Raw genomic sequence first — 19,106 nt, 5'->3', positions numbered from 1 at the left:
CCGGATGCGGAACACCGTGAGGATTGAAGTTGGAGCAGCATCGAGGATGGAGAAGAATTTGGACTACATCTGCCATAGGATTCTTCTTGGAGTTCTGGAGTTTCGGCGGGAAGACATATTCTGCTTCCAGGACAACGAGTACAAGGGGACATACACCATCACCTTCAAGAGCCAGGGATGCTGTCAGCAACTCGTACAAAAGGTAAACGAGAAAAACTACTTAGATGAGTTGGATGGACTAACCTTTTGTCTCTTGTATGCTTATGACGAGATCCCCATCGTGGTGCATTTCCCGAACCCCTTTGTGGAAGCTGCAGACATCTCGACCTACCTTACCCGCTATTGTGATGATCTGAGATACCTGGGTACTGTGAAGAACGCGGTAGGCTTCTGGTGCGGCAAGAGAAGGTATATGGCCCGTCTAAAGAGGGACCTTAGTGGAGTGGGAGGAATGCTACACCCTCCCTCAACCTTCGTAATCGGTAAGAGCAGAGGCTACTTATTTTATCCTGGAATGCCAGTATGTTGCAGGAACTGTGGACAAATGGGTCATACCCAAACGTCCTGCACGGGCAGGAAAGTAGACCGCTGCAATAATTGCAGCTGTTACGGACATTTAATGAAGGACTGTCCCGCTGGGAGGAAATGTAATCTCTGCGGTGAGGCGGGGCACATGTTCCGAGGATGCCCCAACAGGACCAGGACCAGGACCTACGCAGAAGCTGCATCTTCTGAAGCTGAGCCGATGCGCCCACCGGTCTTCACTGGCGGGCCGGCGTCGGAGGGCGGTTCGAAGGGCGAGAAGGCTGGGATGGAGCAGGGAGCCGGAGGCCCCTCTGGGGCGGCACCTGCATCGAAGTCCCTTAACGATGGGCGGACCTCGCATGGACCGGAGCGGGGGGGTCCTCCTTCTGGGAGGGTATCCTCCGTATCGATGGTTCCCGATACCGATCCTGTTGGGCTGGAGGGTGGTGCCCCTGTGCGGTTGGCTACAGGGGACCACGCAGCGATGGCCTCAGGATCTTCCAGGGCGATTAGCCAGCCAGATGAGGGGGCTTTGCTTCTAGGTGGCGAACATCAGGAAATCTGTGTTGCTGATCTTGTCCTGATGGACCAGTCTCCCCCCTTGGAGGAGGTGGAGGAAGAGGAGGACTGCACCAGTGACCTAGTGGAGTCTGCCCCGAAAAAGAGACGGAATGTCGAATCCCCAGCGTCTCCTGGAATGTGGCTGGGAACCGTGACCTACGAGGGGGCAACCGCCGGCTCACAGAATATCGAGTCGTTTGGGTCTTCTAGCCCGGATGTCCTGGAGCAATTTGATATACAGGGCTTTGAGTCAGGTGTCCTCATGGAAGATCCACCACCCTGACCTATGAATGCCCACAATAAGACTTGTCTCACTGAATGTGAGGTCATTAAAGAGCCCAGTTCGTAGGGCTGCTCTATTCAAGTATTTAGAAACCACTGACTTTGACATATGTTTATTACAGGAATGCGGGATACAACATGCACTAAATTATAATGATATCAAGACAGATTGGAGACTGGGGCCCTCCATCTGGTCTGGCTCCAATGACAACAAGTCAGCGGGGGTGGGCTTCCTCTGTCGTGGGAGAAATATTACTATAAATGCTGTCACAGAAATAGTACCAGGCAGAGTGGTTTTAGTGCATTTTAAATTTAATGGTTTTACCCTACGTGTAATGAATGTTTATGCTTCCCCTGATAAGCAAGAGAGAATTAATTTATTTGGGATATTGCCATTGTACTGTACTGGGTCATCTCCCCTGGTCGTAGGGGGTGATTTTAATTGTCTTTGTGCTAGTGAACAACGAGCAGGGGGTGACCCTTTACGCAAATTGGATAAGTCATGTCATCTATTGAAAGATTTTATAACTGATTTTAAATTATGCGATGCGTGGAGGTCACTCCTGCCGACGGACCCTGGTTATACGTGGTCCGGAAGAGGGGTGTCCTCCAGGATCGATTTTATTTTCCTATCAGATGATTTTAACCCTGTAAAATGTGTTTTAACATCAAATATATTTTCTGACCATAAGGGCTTGGAGGTGCATCTAGAATACCGGGATGAACAGAGGGTCAACAGGGGCCTCTGGCGTCTAAGTACTTACCTGCTGGAGGACCCTCTGATTCGACAAGACTTTGGTAAAGCCTATCAAGCCTGGCGGCGACAAAAACCTTCTGATGCCCCTATGGTAACCTGGTGGGAAAATTTGAAAAAAAAAGTCAGAATGTTTTTTATAAAAGCAGGGAGACGTAAAGCTAGAGAGAAAAAAAGATGTTTTAGTGATCTTAACACCAAACTGCAAACACTTTTTAAATTCAAAGAGCTAGGGGTGGAGGTGGGAGATGATATTGCTAGCCTAAAAACTGAAATTCAGAACTGCATAGACACAAAGGGGAAAGAGATTATTTTTAACTCTAGAGTGCAGCACTTGGAGGAGGGGGAGAAGTGCTCTCGCTTCTTCTTCAAAAAAGTCATGGATAAAAGAGAAGTGATCACAAATCTAGAGGGTGAAACATCTATGCAGGGAATGTTGAATGCTACTTTTAACTTTTATAAGCATCTTTTTAGTAAAAAGTGTATAGATGAGTCCTTTTTATCTGATGCTCTTAATGATCTCGATTTTAAGTTAAATTTTACAGACCAGGAGTTTTTAGAACGCGATATTGTTTTAGAGGAATTATTTTATGTTTTTAAAAGTTTCTCTAAGGGTAAAGCACCTGGGTGTGACGGACTACCTGTAGAATTTTACCTTACTTTTTGGGACATTTTAAAAGAGGACCTTTTTATGCTTTTTAAAGAAGTTTTTATTTGTGAACAGTTGCCATTTTCGTGGAGGAGAGGAGTGGTGTCTTTGATATATAAAAAAGGTGACCGCAGTACTCTAGCGAATTGGAGACCCATAACTCTCCTAAATGTTGATTACAAGGTACTTGCTAAGGTGGTTGCAGACCGGCTCAGGAGTGTCATTGCCAAACTAATCCAGCCTGAGCAGGTTTGTAGTGTACCAGGCAGAAGTATTTCAGAGGTTTTAAACGTATTAAGGGATGTAATTTGGTATTCCAGAGACCGGGGTCAAAATGTAGCTCTTTTAGCCCTAGATTTTGAAAAAGCTTTCGATAGAGTCTCTCATAGATTTCTTTTTAGAGTTTTAAAAAGAATGGGTATCCCTAATATGCTTTTAAATTGTATTAAGATTTTATATAAAAATTGTTTTAGTCAAATTTCTCTTAATGGCTTTTTAACAGATGGAGTTCCCCTTGAGTCCGGAGTGAAGCAGGGATGCCCCTTGTCGCCCATCCTGTTCATCTGCGCCATGGAGCCCCTGCTGAGCGCAATAAGGAAAGACAAAGTGATTAGAGGGGTTCCTGTTCCAGGCGGAGGTGGCAGTGATGTGAGAGTCTTTGGCTACATGGATGACGTGACAGTTGTGTGCGTGGACCCTGCTTCCCTCCGGAGGGCGGTGTTGCGCATTGAATTTTTTTCCCAGGCATCCGGGTTTAAACTTAATTTAAATAAATCTGAATGTCTGACTTTGGGATCCTGGGACACCGCCCAACTCCCGCAGCTCACTATAAAACGAGACAATGTAAAAATTCTTGGAGTTGTTTTTAACGAGGAGAATGTGGGAACTCAAAGCTGGGAGAATGTCATAGAAAAAATGTCAAAGAAAATATCATTTTGGGGTTTGAGGTCCCTAACAATGGAGGGGAAAATTTTAATTATAAAATCAGTGTTGTTAAACCTCATACTGTATATAGCTATGGTGTACCCCCCCTCTGATGTTTTAATTAAAAAAATGACTAGGATGATCTTTATGTTTTTATGGAACTCCAAAATGGAAAAATTAAGGCGAGAAATAATGAGGAAGAATAAAATGAACGGCGGAAGGGATGTCCCCGATTTACATATTTATTTGTATTTAAATTATTTCTGCTTTTGTTTCAAACATTTTAATGGTAATAGTGCGCTAAGTTATTTTTTAAAATATACTTGTGGGATGATTTTTAAAAGATGGTTTAAGTTGTCGTTGAATTCCCCTGTTTTACTATGCCCCCCCAAACACCAAGCAATCTTAGAAAAGACTGTTCGATTTTATAGCCTTGGTGATTTTAATATGGACATTTTTAAAGACCGCAAGAAGCTTTTATCTTTTCTGAGGAGGAATGAAGATGTGACCCCCATAGTAAATTTCTCAGAAGAGAGATCGAAGCAAGTTTGGAAGAATGTCTTCGGGAAATTCTTAGCAAATGGACATAAGGACATCGCATGGATGGTGGTCCACCAGTGCCTCCCCACCAGAGAATTTCAACACAGGAGAGGCCTGGTGGCCAGAGCCAAATGCCCCAGAGACTCATGTATTAATGACGAAACCACCTTGCACCTTATGTGGAATTGCCCATTTGCACAGGAACTTTGGCACAAAGTTGGGATTCTTTTAAAATGGACTTGCGGTTTAAGAGATTTTAACCATGAATATGTTTTATATGGCCTTTTTAAATGTCCGACCCCTCAACAGTATTGTATATGTTGGTGTATGATTAACTGTTTTAAAGACGCCCTTTGGAAGGCACGCAATATTTTACTTTTTAAACGTGATGCTATTTCTGTGAAGGATTGTCTTAAAATTGCTTTTAGCCAGATGTATATTTATTACTTGAGGGATGTCAAATGTATTGGGAGGAGGGATGCTAATCGTATATGGGGTTTTTATGGGTGGAATTCTGTGTTTTAATAATGTACTGTTTGTGTTGTTGTTTTTGATTGTAAACCATCTTTTACGCACTTAATAAATTATGTTGAAACCTGATCTGTTCTTATCAGTTTAATATCTGATACGTCCCCTATCTGGGGACCATATATTAAATGGATTTTTAGAACAGGGAGATGGAAAAAGAGCTTGCTCTGTCCACTCCACGCATTGACCTGGTATTGCAGTATCTCCAGGACCGGTGCACCCCTTCTTTAATGCAGTTTCTAAAATCAGAAAGAATTGAATTCAATGTTTTTTGTTCATTTTGCTTGTTTGTCGGATTTTGGGATGGACTCTTTGGCTTTGCTTTTCTTCTCCTCATTGGATTTTTCATGTTCAAAGTTGCAGAAGCCAGATTACAAGCTCATTTTGGTTCAACTTCAGCAACTGTGCATTGCATTGCCATGTAATGTGATGCAATGCTATCTTTCTAGCTCTCCCTTTTTACTTCCTTTTGGATAAACAGACATATTAGGCAAGCATTTTGGAGCTTTCACCTAAATAACTACAGGTGGTGAGATAAGCTGCACAATATAATTGACCTTTCAGTATATTGTTGCACACACACCATCTATTTAGCAAATGCCCTTGTTATCAACAGCAGCCTTTTAAACTCACCTGAGCTAACAGGTATGTGCGCTGGTTACTCTGCTGCGCTTAAAATTTCTTTTTTGGTTTGCTACAATGCCTTTTCTGAAACGTTGTCTCCTTCTGCTGGAACACTGACTTCTTTCATTTAATGCCTGCAGACTATAAAAGAGAACCCAACCCAAAAAGTTTGGTTGATTAGTCTGTGGCATTCTATTAAACTGTTGCTTATGGCGGTCTCTGTGAGCTTCTCAGCGACATTCAGCCAGCCAGGTATCCTGCCTGCAGTAGATGGAATGTGGCAATGGAACGCTGGCTGCGCGTGTCATAATAGGCTCTGAGCCTTTATATACCTGTGCACAGCAGCAGCCACCTTCAGTCTGCTGCTGGACAGCCAGCAGCAGCAGCAGCAGGAGAGGTATGTAATCAGGAGCCCTCCTGCTAAGGGTAGACAGCTGCTCGTTCCACCCCACCCCCCGCCTTAATTGGTTCTCCTCCCTTCCAACGGTGTTGAGGCGGGTGGGAACAGCAGGGGGTGAAGGTGCTGTGTTTAAAGAGGTGGAGTTATGCAGATCTAAAACGCGTGGATTGCAGCAGCAGCAAGCCGAAAAGTGCAGGCATGTAAGGGATCTAGAGGTTGACAACATGTCTTCTTAACGGGAGTCCAGGAGCTCATCTCCACAAATGGACTTTTCAGGATCCTTGGGTGGCTCCGTAGTTTGAAACCAATTCTGGTTATCGCTTCTCGGCCTTTTGGCTAAGATCAAGTGTAGTATCTGTTCTTATCAGTTTAATATCTGATACGTCCCCTATCTGGGGACCATATATTAAATGGATTTTTAGAACAGGGAGATGGAAAAAGAGCTTGCTCTGTCCACTCCACGCATTGACCTGGTATTGCAGTATCTCCAGGACCGGTGCACCCCTTCTTTAATGCAGTTTCTAAAATCAGAAAGAATTGAATTCAATGTTTTTTGTTCATTTTGCTTGTTTGTCGGATTTTGGGATGGACTCTTTGGCTTTGCTTTTCTTCTCCTCATTGGATTTTTCATGTTCAAAGTTGCAGAAGCCAGATTACAAGCTCATTTTGGTTCAACTTCAGCAACTGTGCATTGCATTGCCATGTAATGTGATGCAATGCTATCTTTCTAGCTCTCCCTTTTTACTTCCTTTTGGATAAACAGACATATTAGGCAAGCATTTTGGAGCTTTCACCTAAATAACTACAGGTGGTGAGATAAGCTGCACAATATAATTGACCTTTCAGTATATTGTTGCACACACACCATCTATTTAGCAAATGCCCTTCTTATCAACAGCAGCCTTTTAAACTCACCTGAGCTAACAGGTATGTGCGCTGGTTACTCTGCTGCGCTTAAAATTTCTTTTTTGGTTTGCTACAATGCCTTTTCTGAAACGTTGTCTCCTTCTGCTGGAACACTGACTTCTTTCATTTAATGCCTGCAGACTATAAAAGAGAACCCAACCCAAAAAGTTTGGTTGATTAGTCTGTGGCATTCTGTTAAACTGTTGCTTATGGCGGTCTCTGTGAGCTTCTCAGCGACATTCAGCCAGCCAGGTATCCTGCCTGCAGTAGATGGAATGTGGCAATGGAACGCTGGCTGCGCGTGTCATAATAGGCTCTGAGCCTTTATATACCTGTGCACAGCAGCAGCCACCTTCAGTCTGCTGCTGGACAGCCAGCAGCAGCAGCAGCAGGAGAGGTATGTAATCAGGAGCCCTCCTGCTAAGGGTAGACAGCTGCTCGTTCCACCCCACCCCCCGCCTTAATTGGTTCTCCTCCCTTCCAACGGTGTTGAGGCGGGTGGGAACAGCAGGGGGTGAAGGTGCTGTGTTTAAAGAGGTGGAGTTATGCAGATCTAAAACGCGTGGATTGCAGCAGCAGCAAGCCGAAAAGTGCAGGCATGTAAGGGATCTAGAGGTTGACAACATGTCTTCTTAACGGGAGTCCAGGAGCTCATCTCCACAAATGGACTTTTCAGGATCCTTGGGTGGCTCCGTAGTTTGAAACCAATTCTGGTTATCGCTTCTCGGCCTTTTGGCTAAGATCAAGTGTAGTATCTGTTCTTATCAGTTTAATATCTGATACGTCCCCTATCTGGGGACCATATATTAAATGGATTTTTAGAACAGGGAGATGGAAAAAGAGCTTGCTCTGTCCACTCCACGCATTGACCTGGTATTGCATTATCTCCAGGACCGGTGCACCCCTTCTTTAATGCAGTTTCTAAAATCAGAAAGAATTGAATTCAATGTTTTTTGTTCATTTTGCTTGTTTGTCGGATTTTGGGATGGACTCTTTGGCTTTGCTTTTCTTCTCCTCATTGGATTTTTCATGTTCAAAGTTGCAGAAGCCAGATTACAAGCTCATTTTGGTTCAACTTCAGCAACTGTGCATTGCATTGCCATGTAATGTGATGCAATGCTATCTTTCTAGCTCTCCCTTTTTACTTCCTTTTGGATAAACAGACATATTAGGCAAGCATTTTGGAGCTTTCACCTAAATAACTACAGGTGGTGAGATAAGCTGCACAATATAATTGACCTTTCAGTATATTGTTGCACACACACCATCTATTTAGCAAATGCCCTTGTTATCAACAGCAGCCTTTTAAACTCACCTGAGCTAACAGGTATGTGCGCTGGTTACTCTGCTGCGCTTAAAATTTCTTTTTTGGTTTGCTACAATGCCTTTTCTGAAACGTTGTCTCCTTCTGCTGGAACACTGACTTCTTTCATTTAATGCCTGCAGACTATAAAAGAGAACCCAACCCAAAAAGTTTGGTTGATTAGTCTGTGGCATTCTGTTAAACTGTTGCTTATGGCGGTCTCTGTGAGCTTCTCAGCGACATTCAGCCAGCCAGGTATCCTGCCTGCAGTAGATGGAATGTGGCAATGGAACGCTGGCTGCGCGTGTCATAATAGGCTCTGAGCCTTTATATACCTGTGCACAGCAGCAGCCACCTTCAGTCTGCTGCTGGACAGCCAGCAGCAGCAGCAGCAGCAGGAGAGGTATGTAATCAGGAGCCCTCCTGCTAAGGGTAGACAGCTGCTCGTTCCACCCCACCCCCCGCCTTAATTGGTTCTCCTCCCTTCCAACGGTGTTGAGGCGGGTGGGAACAGCAGGGGGTGAAGGTGCTGTGTTTAAAGAGGTGGAGTTATGCAGATCTAAAACGCGTGGATTGCAGCAGCAGCAAGCCGAAAAGTGCAGGCATGTAAGGGATCTAGAGGTTGACAACATGTCTTCTTAACGGGAGTCCAGGAGCTCATCTCCACAAATGGACTTTTCAGGATCCTTGGGTGGCTCCGTAGTTTGAAACCAATTCTGGTTATCGCTTCTCGGCCTTTTGGCTAAGATCAAGTGTAGTATCTGTTCTTATCAGTTTAATATCTGATACGTCCCCTATCTGGGGACCATATATTAAATGGATTTTTAGAACAGGGAGATGGAAAAAGAGCTTGCTCTGTCCACTCCACGCATTGACCTGGTATTGCAGTATCTCCAGGACCGGTGCACCCCTTCTTTAATGCAGTTTCTAAAATCAGAAAGAATTGAATTCAATGTTTTTTGTTCATTTTGCTTGTTTGTCGGATTTTGGGATGGACTCTTTGGCTTTGCTTTTCTTCTCCTCATTGGATTTTTCATGTTCAAAGTTGCAGAAGCCAGATTACAAGCTCATTTTGGTTCAACTTCAGCAACTGTGCATTGCATTGCCATGTAATGTGATGCAATGCTATCTTTCTAGCTCTCCCTTTTTACTTCCTTTTGGATAAACAGACATATTAGGCAAGCATTTTGGAGCTTTCACCTAAATAACTACAGGTGGTGAGATAAGCTGCACAATATAATTGACCTTTCAGTATATTGTTGCACACACACCATCTATTTAGCAAATGCCCTTGTTATCAACAGCAGCCTTTTAAACTCACCTGAGCTAACAGGTATGTGCGCTGGTTACTCTGCTGCGCTTAAAATTTCTTTTTTGGTTTGCTACAATGCCTTTTCTGAAACGTTGTCTCCTTCTGCTGGAACACTGACTTCTTTCATTTAATGCCTGCAGACTATAAAAGAGAACCCAACCCAAAAAGTTTGGTTGATTAGTCTGTGGCATTCTGTTAAACTGTTGCTTATGGCGGTCTCTGTGAGCTTCTCAGCGACATTCAGCCAGCCAGGTATCCTGCCTGCAGTAGATGGAATGTGGCAATGGAACGCTGGCTGCGCGTGTCATAATAGGCTCTGAGCCTTTATATACCTGTGCACAGCAGCAGCCACCTTCAGTCTGCTGCTGGACAGCCAGCAGCAGCAGCAGCAGCAGGAGAGGTATGTAATCAGGAGCCCTCCTGCTAAGGGTAGACAGCTGCTCGTTCCACCCCACCCCCCGCCTTAATTGGTTCTCCTCCCTTCCAACGGTGTTGAGGCGGGTGGGAACAGCAGGGGGTGAAGGTGCTGTGTTTAAAGAGGTGGAGTTATGCAGATCTAAAACGCGTGGATTGCAGCAGCAGCAAGCCGAAAAGTGCAGGCATGTAAGGGATCTAGAGGTTGACAACATGTCTTCTTAACGGGAGTCCAGGAGCTCATCTCCACAAATGGACTTTTCAGGATCCTTGGGTGGCTCCGTAGTTTGAAACCAATTCTGGTTATCGCTTCTCGGCCTTTTGGCTAAGATCAAGTGTAGTATCTGTTCTTATCAGTTTAATATCTGATACGTCCCCTATCTGGGGACCATATATTAAATGGATTTTTAGAACAGGGAGATGGAAAAAGAGCTTGCTCTGTCCACTCCACGCATTGACCTGGTATTGCAGTATCTCCAGGACCGGTGCACCCCTTCTTTAATGCAGTTTCTAAAATCAGAAAGAATTGAATTCAATGTTTTTTGTTCATTTTGCTTGTTTGTCGGATTTTGGGATGGACTCTTTGGCTTTGCTTTTCTTCTCCTCATTGGATTTTTCATGTTCAAAGTTGCAGAAGCCAGATTACAAGCTCATTTTGGTTCAACTTCAGCAACTGTGCATTGCATTGCCATGTAATGTGATGCAATGCTATCTTTCTAGCTCTCCCTTTTTACTTCCTTTTGGATAAACAGACATATTAGGCAAGCATTTTGGAGCTTTCACCTAAATAACTACAGGTGGTGAGATAAGCTGCACAATATAATTGACCTTTCAGTATATTGTTGCACACACACCATCTATTTAGCAAATGCCCTTGTTATCAACAGCAGCCTTTTAAACTCACCTGAGCTAACAGGTATGTGCGCTGGTTACTCTGCTGCGCTTAAAATTTCTTTTTTGGTTTGCTACAATGCCTTTTCTGAAACGTTGTCTCCTTCTGCTGGAACACTGACTTCTTTCATTTAATGCCTGCAGACTATAAAAGAGAACCCAACCCAAAAAGTTTGGTTGATTAGTCTGTGGCATTCTGTTAAACTGTTGCTTATGGCGGTCTCTGTGAGCTTCTCAGCGACATTCAGCCAGCCAGGTATCCTGCCTGCAGTAGATGGAATGTGGCAATGGAACGCTGGCTGCGCGTGTCATAATAGGCTCTGAGCCTTTATATACCTGTGCACAGCAGCAGCCACCTTCAGTCTGCTGCTGGACAGCCAGCAGCAGCAGCAGCAGGAGAGGTATGTAATCAGGAGCCCTCCTGCTAAGGGTAGACAGCTGCTCGTTCCACCCCACCCCCCGCCTTAATTGGTTCTCCTCCCTTCCAACGGTGTTGAGGCGGGTGGGAACAGCAGGGGGTGAAGGTGCTGTGTTTAAAGAGGTGGAGTTATGCAGATCTAAAACGCGTGGATTGCAGCAGCAGCAAGCCGAAAAGTGCAGGCATGTAAGGGATCTAGAGGTTGACAACATGTCTTCTTAACGGGAGTCCAGGAGCTCATCTCCACAAATGGACTTTTCAGGATCCTTGGGTGGCTCCGTAGTTTGAAACCAATTCTGGTTATCGCTTCTCGGCCTTTTGGCTAAGATCAAGTGTAGTATCTGTTCTTATCAGTTTAATATCTGATACGTCCCCTATCTGGGGACCATATATTAAATGGATTTTTAGAACAGGGAGATGGAAAAAGAGCTTGCTCTGTCCACTCCACGCATTGACCTGGTATTGCAGTATCTCCAGGACCGGTGCACCCCTTCTTTAATGCAGTTTCTAAAATCAGAAAGAATTGAATTCAATGTTTTTTGTTCATTTTGCTTGTTTGTCGGATTTTGGGATGGACTCTTTGGCTTTGCTTTTCTTCTCCTCATTGGATTTTTCATGTTCAAAGTTGCAGAAGCCAGATTACAAGCTCATTTTGGTTCAACTTCAGCAACTGTGCATTGCATTGCCATGTAATGTGATGCAATGCTATCTTTCTAGCTCTCCCTTTTTACTTCCTTTTGGATAAACAGACATATTAGGCAAGCATTTTGGAGCTTTCACCTAAATAACTACAGGTGGTGAGATAAGCTGCACAATATAATTGACCTTTCAGTATATTGTTGCACACACACCATCTATTTAGCAAATGCCCTTGTTATCAACAGCAGCCTTTTAAACTCACCTGAGCTAACAGGTATGTGCGCTGGTTACTCTGCTGCGCTTAAAATTTCTTTTTTGGTTTGCTACAATGCCTTTTCTGAAACGTTGTCTCCTTCTGCTGGAACACTGACTTCTTTCATTTAATGCCTGCAGACTATAAAAGAGAACCCAACCCAAAAAGTTTGGTTGATTAGTCTGTGGCATTCTGTTAAACTGTTGCTTATGGCGGTCTCTGTGAGCTTCTCAGCGACATTCAGCCAGCCAGGTATCCTGCCTGCAGTAGATGGAATGTGGCAATGGAACGCTGGCTGCGCGTGTCATAATAGGCTCTGAGCCTTTATATACCTGTGCACAGCAGCAGCCACCTTCAGTCTGCTGCTGGACAGCCAGCAGCAGCAGCAGCAGCAGGAGAGGTATGTAATCAGGAGCCCTCCTGCTAAGGGTAGACAGCTGCTCGTTCCACCCCACCCCCCGCCTTAATTGGTTCTCCTCCCTTCCAACGGTGTTGAGGCGGGTGGGAACAGCAGGGGGTGAAGGTGCTGTGTTTAAAGAGGTGGAGTTATGCAGATCTAAAACGCGTGGATTGCAGCAGCAGCAAGCTGAAAAGTGCAGGCATGTAAGGGATCTAGAGGTTGACAACATGTCTTCTTAACGGGAGTCCAGGAGCTCATCTCCACAAATGGACTTTTCAGGATCCTCTGGTGGCTCCGTAGTTTGAAACCAATTCTGGTTATCGCTTCTCGGCCTTTTGGCTAAGATCAAGTGTAGTATCTGTTCTTATCAGTTTAATATCTGATACGTCCCCTATCTGGGGACAATATATTAAATGGATTTTTAGAACAGGGAGATGGAAAAAGAGCTTGCTCTGTCCACTCCACGCATTGACCTGGTATTGCAGTATCTCCAGGACCGGTGCACCCCTTCTTTAATGCAGTTTCTAAAATCAGAAAGAATTGAATTCAATGTTTTTTGTTCATTTTGCTTGTTTGTCGGATTTTGGGATGGACTCTTTGGCTTTGCTTTTCTTCTCCTCATTGGATTTTTCATGTTCAAAGTTGCAGAAGCCAGATTACAAGCTCATTTTGGTTCAACTTCAGCAACTGTGCATTGCATTGCCATGTAATGTGATGCAATGCTATCTTTCTAGCTCTCCCTTTTTACTTCCTTTTGGATAAACAGACATATTAGGCAAGCATTTTGGAGCTTTCACCTAAATAACTACAGGTGGTGAGATAAGCTGCACAATATAATTGACCTTTCAGTATATTGTTGCACACACACCATCTATTTAGCAAATGCCCTTGTTATCAACAGCAGCCTTTTAAACTCACCTGAGCTAACAGGTATGTGCGCTGGTTACTCTGCTGCGCTTAAAATTTCTTTTTTGGTTTGCTACAATGCCTTTTCTGAAACGTTGTCTCCTTCTGCTGGAACACTGACTTCTTTCATTTAATGCCTGCAGACTATAAAAGAGAACCCAACCCAAAAAGTTTGGTTGATTAGTCTGTGGCATTCTGTTAAACTGTTGCTTATGGCGGTCTCTGTGAGCTTCTCAGCGACATTCAGCCAGCCAGGTATCCTGCCTGCAGTAGATGGAATGTGGCAATGGAACGCTGGCTGCGCGTGTCATAATAGGCTCTGAGCCTTTATATACCTGTGCACAGCAGCAGCCACCTTCAGTCTGCTGCTGGACAGCCAGCAGCAGCAGCAGCAGGAGAGGTATGTAATCAGGAGCCCTCCTGCTAAGGGTAGACAGCTGCTCGTTCCACCCCACCCCCCGCCTTAATTGGTTCTCCTCCCTTCCAACGGTGTTGAGGCGGGTGGGAACAGCAGGGGGTGAAGGTGCTGTGTTTAAAGAGGTGGAGTTATGCAGATCTAAAACGCGTGGATTGCAGCAGCAGCAAGCCGAAAAGTGCAGGCATGTAAGGGATCTAGAGGTTGACAACATGTCTTCTTAACGGGAGTCCAGGAGCTCATCTCCACAAATGGACTTTTCAGGATCCTTGGGTGGCTCCGTAGTTTGAAACCAATTCTGGTTATCGCTTCTCGGCCTTTTGGCTAAGATCAAGTGTAGTATCTGTTCTTATCAGTTTAATATCTGATACGTCCCCTATCTGGGGACCATATATTAAATGGATTTTTAGAACAGGGAGATGGAAAAAGAGCTTGCTCTGTCCACTCCACGCATTGACCTGGTATTGCAGTATCTCCAGGACCGGTGCACCCCTTCTTTAATGCAGTTTCTAAAATCAGAAAGAATTGAATTCAATGTTTTTTGTTCATTTTGCTTGTTTGTCGGATTTTGGGATGGACTCTTTGGCTTTGCTTTTCTTCTCCTCATTGGATTTTTCATGTTCAAAGTTGCAGAAGCCAGATTACAAGCTCATTTTGGTTCAACTTCAGCAACTGTGCATTGCATTGCCATGTAATGTGATGCAATGCTATCTTTCTAGCTCTCCCTTTTTACTTCCTTTTGGATAAACAGACATATTAGGCAAGCATTTTGGAGCTTTCACCTAAATAACTACAGGTGGTGAGATAAGCTGCACAATATAATTGACCTTTCAGTATATTGTTGCACACACACCATCTATTTAGCAAATGCCCTTGTTATCAACAGCAGCCTTTTAAACTCACCTGAGCTAACAGGTATGTGCGCTGGTTACTCTGCTGCGCTTAAAATTTCTTTTTTGGTTTGCTACAATGCCTTTTCTGAAACGTTGTCTCCTTCTGCTGGAACACTGACTTCTTTCATTTAATGCCTGCAGACAATAAAAGAGAACCCAACCCAAAAAGTTTGGTTGATTAGTCTGTGGCATTCTGTTAAACTGTTGCTTATGGCGGTCTCTGTGAGCTTCTCAGCGACATTCAGCCAGCCAGGTATCCTGCCTGCAGTAGATGGAATGTGGCAATGGAACGCTGGCTGCGCGTGTCATAATAGGCTCTGAGCCTTTATATACCTGTGCACAGCAGCAGCCACCTTCAGTCTGCTGCTGGACAGCCAGCAGCAGCAGCAGCAGGAGAGGTATGTAATCAGGAGCCCTCCTGCTAAGGGTAGACAGCTGCTCGTTCCACCCCACCCCCCGCCTTAATTGGTTCTCCTCCCTTCCAACGGTGTTGAGGCGGGTGGGAACAGCAGGGGGTGAAGGTGCTGTGTTTAAAGAGGTGGAGTTATGCAGATCTAAAACGCGTGGATTGCAGCAGCAGCAAGCCGAAAAGTGCAGGCATGTAAGGGATCTAGAGGTTGACAACATGTCTTCTTAACGGGAGTCCAGGAGCTCATCTCCACAAATGGACTTTTCAGGATCCTTGGGTGGCTCCGTAGTTTGAAACCAATTCTGGTTATCGCTTCTCGGCCTTTTGGCTAAGATCAAGTGTAGTATCTGTTCTTATCAGTTTAATATCTGATACGTCCCCTATCTGGGGACCATATATTAAATGGATTTTTAGAACAGGGAGATGGAAAAAGAGCTTGCTCTGTCCACTCCACGCATTGGCCTGGTATTGCAGTATCTCCAGGACCGGTGCACCCCTTCTTTAATGCAGTTTCTAAAATCAGAAAGAATTGAATTCAATGTTTTTTGTTCATTTTGCTTGTTTGTCGGATTTTGGGATGGACTCTTTGGCTTTGCTTTTCTTCTCCTCATTGGATTTTTCATGTTCAAAGTTGCAGAAGCCAGATTACAAGCTCATTTTGGTTCAACTTCAGCAACTGTGCATTGCATTGCCATGTAATGTGATGCAATGCTATCTTTCTAGCTCTCCCTTTTTACTTCCTTTTGGATAAACAGACATATTAGGCAAGCATTTTGGAGCTTTCACCTAATTAACTACAGGTGGTGAGATAAGCTGCACAATATAATTGACCTTTCAGTATATTGTTGCACACACACCATCTATTTAGCAAATGCCCTTGTTATCAACAGCAGCCTTTTAAACTCACCTGAGCTAACAGGTATGTGCGCTGGTTACTCTGCTGCGCTTAAAATTTCTTTATTTGTTTGCTACAATGCCTTTTCTGAAATGTTGTCTCCTTCTGCTGGAACACTGACTTCTTTCATTTAATGCCTGCAGACTATAAAAGAGAACCCAACCCAAAAAGTTTGGTTGATTAGTCTGTGGCATTCTGTTAAACTGTTGCTTATGGCGGTCTCTGTGAGCTTCTCAGCGACATTCAGCCAGCCAGGTATCCTGCCTGCAGTAGATGGAATGTGGCAATGGAACGCTGGCTGCGCGTGTCATAATAGGCTCTGAGCCTTTATATACCTGTGCACAGCAGCAGCCACCTTCAGTCTGCTGCTGGACAGCCAGCAGCAGCAGCAGCAGGAGAGGTATGTAATCAGGAGCCCTCCTGCTAAGGGTAGACAGCTGCTCGTTCCACCCCACCCCCCGCCTTAATTGGTTCTCCTCCCTTCCAACGGTGTTGAGGCGGGTGGGAACAGCAGGGGGTGAAGGTGCTGTGTTTAAAGAGGTGGAGTTATGCAGATCTAAAACGCGTGGATTGCAGCAGCAGCAAGCCGAAAAGTGCAGGCATGTAAGGGATCTAGAGGTTGACAACATGTCTTCTTAACGGGAGTCCAGGAGCTCATCTCCACAAATGGACTTTTCAGGATCCTTTGGTGGCTCCGTAGTTTGAAACCAATTCTGGTTATCGCTTCTCGGCCTTTTGGCTAAGATCAAGTGTAGTATCTGTTCTTATCAGTTTAATATCTGATACGTCCCCTATCTGGGGACCATATATTAAATGGATTTTTAGAACAGGGAGATGGAAAAAGAGCTTGCTCTGTCCACTCCACGCATTGACCTGGTATTGCAGTATCTCCAGGACCGGTGCACCCCTTCTTTAATGCAGTTTCTAAAATCAGAAAGAATTGAATTCAATGTTTTTTGTTCATTTTGCTTGTTTGTCGGATTTTGGGATGGACTCTTTGGCTTTGCTTTTCTTCTCCTCATTGGATTTTTCATGTTCAAAGTTGCAGAAGCCAGATTACAAGCTCATTTTGGTTCAACTTCAGCAACTGTGCATTGCATTGCCATGTAATGTGATGCAATGCTATCTTTCTAGCTCTCCCTTTTTACTTCCTTTTGGATAAACAGACATATTAGGCAAGCATTTTGGAGCTTTCACCTAAATAACTACAGGTGGTGAGATAAGCTGCACAATATAATTGACCTTTCAGTATATTGTTGCACACACACCATCTATTTAGCAAATGCCCTTGTTATCAACAGCAGCCTTTTAAACTCACCTGAGCTAACAGGTATGTGCGCTGGTTACTCTGCTGCGCTTAAAATTTCTTTTTTGGTTTGCTACAATGCCTTTTCTGAAACGTTGTCTCCTTCTGCTGGAACACTGACTTCTTTCATTTAATGCCTGCAGACTATAAAAGAGAACCCAACCCAAAAAGTTTGGTTGATTAGTCTGTGGCATTCTGTTAAACTGTTGCTTATGGCGGTCTCTGTGAGCTTCTCAGCGACATTCAGCCAGCCAGGTATCCTGCCTGCAGTAGATGGAATGTGGCAATGGAACGCTGGCTGCGCGTGTCATAATAGGCTCTGAGCCTTTATATACCTGTGCACAGCAGCAGCCACCTTCAGTCTGCTGCTGGACAGCCAGCAGCAGCAGCAGCAGGAGAGGTATGTAATCAGGAGCCCTCCTGCTAAGGGTAGACAGCTGCTCGTTCCACCCCACCCCCCGCCTTAATTGGTTCTCCTCCCTTCCAACGGTGTTGAGGCGGGTGGGAACAGCAGGGGGTGAAGGTGCTGTGTTTAAAGAGGTGGAGTTATGCAGATCTAAAACGCGTGGATTGCAGCAGCAGCAAGCCGAAAAGTGCAGGCATGTAAGGGATCTAGAGGTTGACAACATGTCTTCTTAACGGGAGTCCAGGAGCTCATCTCCACAAATGGACTTTTCAGGATCCTTGGGTGGCTCCGTAGTTTGAAACCAATTCTGGTTATCGCTTCTCGGCCTTTTGGCTAAGATCAAGTGTAGTATCTGTTCTTATCAGTTTAATATCTGATACGTCCCCTATCTGGGGACCATATATTAAATGGATTTTTAGAACAGGGAGATGGAAAAAGAGCTTGCTCTGTCCACTCCACGCATTGACCTGGTATTGCAGTATCTCCAGGACCGGTGCACCCCTTCTTTAATGCAGTTTCTAAAATCAGAAAGAATTGAATTCAATGTTTTTTGTTCATTTTGCTTGTTTGTCGGATTTTGGGATGGACTCTTTGGCTTTGCTTTTCTTCTCCTCATTGGATTTTTCATGTTCAAAGTTGCAGAAGCCAGATTACAAGCTCATTTTGGTTCAACTTCAGCAACTGTGCATTGCATTGCCATGTAATGTGATGCAATGCTATCTTTCTAGCTCTCCCTTTTTACTTCCTTTTGGATAAACAGACATATTAGGCAAGCATTTTGGAGCTTTCACCTAAATAACTACAGGTGGTGAGATAAGCTGCACAATATAATTGACCTTTCAGTATATTGTTGCACACACACCATCTATTTAGCAAATGCCCTTGTTATCAACAGCAGCCTTTTAAACTCACCTGAGCTAACAGGTATGTGCGCTGGTTACTCTGCTGCGCTTAAAATTTCTTTTTTGGTTTGCTACAATGCCTTTTCTGAAACGTTGTCTCCTTCTGCTGGAACACTGACTTCTTTCATTTAATGCCTGCAGACTATAAAAGAGAACCCAACCCAAAAAGTTTGGTTGATTAGTCTGTGGCATTCTGTTAAACTGTTGCTTATGGCGGTCTCTGTGAGCTTCTCAGCGACATTCAGCCAGCCAGGTATCCTGCCTGCAGTAGATGGAATGTGGCAATGGAACGCTGGCTGCGCGTGTCATAATAGGCTCTGAGCCTTTATATACCTGTGCACAGCAGCAGCCACCTTCAGTCTGCTGCTGGACAGCCAGCAGCAGCAGCAGCAGGAGAGGTATGTAATCAGGAGCCCTCCTGCTAAGGGTAGACAGCTGCTCGTTCCACCCCACCCCCCGCCTTAATTGGTTCTCCTCCCTTCCAACGGTGTTGAGGCGGGTGGGAACAGCAGGGGGTGAAGGTGCTGTGTTTAAAGAGGTGGAGTTATGCAGATCTAAAACGCGTGGATTGCAGCAGCAGCAAGCCGAAAAGTGCAGGCATGTAAGGGATCTAGAGGTTGACAACATGTCTTCTTAACGGGAGTCCAGGAG

The 19,106-nt window shown here is 44.6% G+C and overlaps 11 non-coding genes across 11 annotated transcripts; all 11 read left to right on the top strand.

The window, feature by feature from the left end:
- Positions 1-4,798: 4,798 nt before the first annotated feature.
- On the top strand, positions 4,799-4,988 carry LOC141193650 (U2 spliceosomal RNA). The gene has a single exon (XR_012266545.1). It is a non-coding gene; the product is annotated as a U2 spliceosomal RNA (small nuclear RNA).
- A 1,115-nt stretch (positions 4,989-6,103) lies between these two features.
- On the top strand, positions 6,104-6,294 carry LOC141193988 (U2 spliceosomal RNA). The gene has a single exon (XR_012266787.1). It is a non-coding gene; the product is annotated as a U2 spliceosomal RNA (small nuclear RNA).
- Positions 6,295-7,409: 1,115 nt separating this feature from the next.
- Positions 7,410-7,600, top strand: LOC141193873 (U2 spliceosomal RNA). Its single transcript, XR_012266679.1, has one exon. It is a non-coding gene; the product is annotated as a U2 spliceosomal RNA (small nuclear RNA).
- A 1,118-nt stretch (positions 7,601-8,718) lies between these two features.
- LOC141193987 (U2 spliceosomal RNA) lies at positions 8,719-8,909 on the top strand. Its single transcript, XR_012266786.1, has one exon. It is a non-coding gene; the product is annotated as a U2 spliceosomal RNA (small nuclear RNA).
- A 1,118-nt stretch (positions 8,910-10,027) lies between these two features.
- LOC141193986 (U2 spliceosomal RNA) lies at positions 10,028-10,218 on the top strand. The gene has a single exon (XR_012266785.1). It is a non-coding gene; the product is annotated as a U2 spliceosomal RNA (small nuclear RNA).
- A 1,115-nt stretch (positions 10,219-11,333) lies between these two features.
- On the top strand, positions 11,334-11,524 carry LOC141193985 (U2 spliceosomal RNA). Its single transcript, XR_012266784.1, has one exon. It is a non-coding gene; the product is annotated as a U2 spliceosomal RNA (small nuclear RNA).
- A 1,118-nt stretch (positions 11,525-12,642) lies between these two features.
- Positions 12,643-12,833, top strand: LOC141194243 (U2 spliceosomal RNA). The gene has a single exon (XR_012267031.1). It is a non-coding gene; the product is annotated as a U2 spliceosomal RNA (small nuclear RNA).
- A 1,115-nt stretch (positions 12,834-13,948) lies between these two features.
- On the top strand, positions 13,949-14,139 carry LOC141193984 (U2 spliceosomal RNA). Its single transcript, XR_012266783.1, has one exon. It is a non-coding gene; the product is annotated as a U2 spliceosomal RNA (small nuclear RNA).
- A 1,115-nt stretch (positions 14,140-15,254) lies between these two features.
- On the top strand, positions 15,255-15,445 carry LOC141194232 (U2 spliceosomal RNA). The gene has a single exon (XR_012267020.1). It is a non-coding gene; the product is annotated as a U2 spliceosomal RNA (small nuclear RNA).
- Positions 15,446-16,560: 1,115 nt separating this feature from the next.
- LOC141193983 (U2 spliceosomal RNA) lies at positions 16,561-16,751 on the top strand. Its single transcript, XR_012266782.1, has one exon. It is a non-coding gene; the product is annotated as a U2 spliceosomal RNA (small nuclear RNA).
- Positions 16,752-17,866: 1,115 nt separating this feature from the next.
- Positions 17,867-18,057, top strand: LOC141193982 (U2 spliceosomal RNA). Its single transcript, XR_012266781.1, has one exon. It is a non-coding gene; the product is annotated as a U2 spliceosomal RNA (small nuclear RNA).
- The last annotated feature ends 1,049 nt before the right edge of the window (positions 18,058-19,106 follow it).

The sequence above is a fragment of the Phyllobates terribilis genome, unplaced genomic scaffold, assembly GCF_046119375.1.
Source record: "Phyllobates terribilis strain yellow unplaced genomic scaffold, ASM4611937v1 Scaffold_66__1_contigs__length_7565176, whole genome shotgun sequence".
In the NCBI taxonomy this organism is placed as follows: Eukaryota; Metazoa; Chordata; class Amphibia; order Anura; family Dendrobatidae; genus Phyllobates; species Phyllobates terribilis.
The sequence above is the reverse complement of the archived record's forward strand: the minus strand, read 5'-3'. Positions and strand labels throughout refer to the sequence as shown.